The following is a 2,704-nucleotide window of genomic DNA, read 5'->3' on the forward strand; positions in this document are numbered from 1 at the left end:
AGACCTTTGCAAGTAATAGGAAGTGGTCCTAGGAGAATATACATACATCTCTGTTAATTGAGTATTAGTTGAAGGAACTGAGAGAGACATCAGAGCACAGTGGAAAGATCCACTAGATCTGGAATCAGAGGAGATCTGGGTTCAAATTCCAGCTTCACCTGTTTGACCTCTGGAAAATCACTCAACCTGTTTGGGCCTCAGTTTCCTCACCTGTAAAATGTCCCAGGGTGCTGACCTATATGTCCTCTGAGGTTACTTCCAACTCTAAATCTATGATTTCCTCCTTAGCCACAAGAAAACTGAGGGAATATGCAAGATAGCTACTGTCATCTATCTAAAGGGTAGTCATAGAGATTAGATTTGTTTTGTCCATAGAGGATAGAATTAGCAATACAAAGGGTAGGGAGGGGGAGAAGAATAGAAAAGCACATTGCACCTCACTAGCTGTAATGCATTTACTAGCAAGTAGAGTTGTTGAACAATGTATTAGAATGCCTTGATAGATACTGAGCTACCTATCATTGGTTATACCCAAGATAAAATTGAAAAAAAACATTCTTCTAAGACCTCAAGAGGGGATCTTTGTGTTAGATACAAGTTTGCCCAAGGTTGGACTAGATTACCTTTTTGAAGAGTGCCTAAGATTTCAGAATTCTGATTGACCAACCATGATTCCAGAGGACTAACGATGAAGAATGCTATCCACCTCCTGACAGAGAGGTGACAGACTAATATGCAGAATGATATATAGATAGATAGATAGATAGAGATATATGGACAAGTCCAATATGGGAATTTGTTTTGACTATGCATGCTTGTTACAAGTGTTTAATTTTTTTTTCCCTAATGAGAGAGGAAGAAAAAGAAATGCTCAATAAATGAAAAAGAATAAAATTTAATTTTAATAAAAGAATACCTAATCTTGAGCTCTCTGATTTTGACCTGGGCCTTAGGTCTCAGCAACCCTTTGTCAGTTTATCAGTGCCCTTTTTCTCATTTTTCATTCCTTATTAAATTTCCTTGATTCCAGAACCACAATTTGAGGTCATGAGGTTCTTGGCCCTTCCTGGTTCCCTAGGTGGCTTGGCTTCTTGATTTCAGAGATTTGTAATGCCCAAACTTTAATTACAAGTGGATGCCTTCCTCTGTGACTACTGGGTGTCTTTCTTTTTTTTCAAATATATCTCCTTCTTTTTTTTACAGAATCACTTACACATACTCCCAAGTACTTCACTATCTTCTATTAATCCAAAATCTGGGTTTGCTGAAACTTCCCTGAGCATTTTCTTTCCTTATGTGGAAACCACTAGGGCTTAGAACTGTCCCATTCAGATATATAACATATGCCAGGGCTTGTCTTCATAGTTCATAGAATACTGATGTCAGTCTGTGACAATAAGGAACTAGGACCTAAGTCTTTATAACCTCTTCAAGCAATGACTCAAGCAGGAGATGCCCTGGTATTCTTGTCTCCTTACTACCTCACAACTCAGGACTCACTCAAGAATCTGCTGGGTGTCCACACATGGGTGCCCTTCCTTCCTTCCAAGTCTCTAGTACAGACTCCCCTTTGTCATAGGTGCTCAGTAACTTCTCTGTGCTTCAGGCTCTCTCTTCTTCTTGACTCACTCAAACTGCTCCACATTCTCAACACCATCACATATATACCTGAGGACTAGTCACCTACCACCCCAAAAGATAAGCAGCCTCAAGAAAAAAATATGAATGCCTTTTATGTAATTAGTAATTATAGATAGCTGCAGAGGACATGGTTGTTTGTCTTCTACTGGAGTGTCCAACCATAAAAACTCTTTTTAGTATCCAACCCCTAACCTGTCTCATTATACTCTAGCCTACAAAAGTACATTTTCCAGAACTTATTCACAAGTGGAAGAGAATTTGCAAATTAAAAAATAATATAACTGATAGAGGTAATCAGAAGCAAGGACGTAAAAAAAAATCTGCCTAGTCTTAGATTAACTGGCCCTACACTGTCTTTTCCTTTTTTGATGAGGCAATCGGGGTTAAGTGACTTGCCCAGGGTCACACAGCTGGTGTCAAGTGACTGAGCTTGGATTTAAACTCAGGTCCTCATGACTTTAAGACCAGAGGTCTATGCACTTACTGTACCACCTAGCTGCCCCACCCTATACTTTCTAAGGTGTTCCTCATGGCCTTAGTCTAGACATCTAGATTCCTACGAGGCTGGGGAAGGCAACATTGCCTCCACTCCACTCTCCCTATAGGGCCTCAAATGAAAATGGCATTTGTTCTTCAGAATACCCATAAGTTGAATTTGGGATTTGCCTAACCTGGATTCTCTAGACCTGGGATTCTCAAAGTATGATCCAGGGACCCCTGTGGGTCCTTGAGACCTTTTAAGTGGGCAAGGCAAAAATATCTTTATAATATTACTAAGGCATTTTAATTTCTAACAGGGTAAATAGATAGATAGGCAGCTAAGTAGTGCAGTGGATAGAGTGCTGGGCCTACAGTCAGGAAGGCTTATCTTCCTAAGTTCAAATTTTGCTTCAGACACTTACTAGCTGTATGACTCTGGGCAAGTCACTTAACCCTTTTTGCCTCAGTTTCCTCATCTGTAAAATGAAGTGGAGAAGGAAATGGCAAACTACTCCAGGATCTTTGCCAAGAAAACCCCAAATGGGGTTGTCATGAAAAGTCAGACATGACTGAAATGACTGAA

The sequence above is a fragment of the Vombatus ursinus genome, unplaced genomic scaffold (assembly GCF_900497805.2).
Source record: "Vombatus ursinus unplaced genomic scaffold, bare-nosed wombat genome assembly UNPS02014786.1, whole genome shotgun sequence".
NCBI lineage: Eukaryota > Metazoa > Chordata > Mammalia > Diprotodontia > Vombatidae > Vombatus > Vombatus ursinus.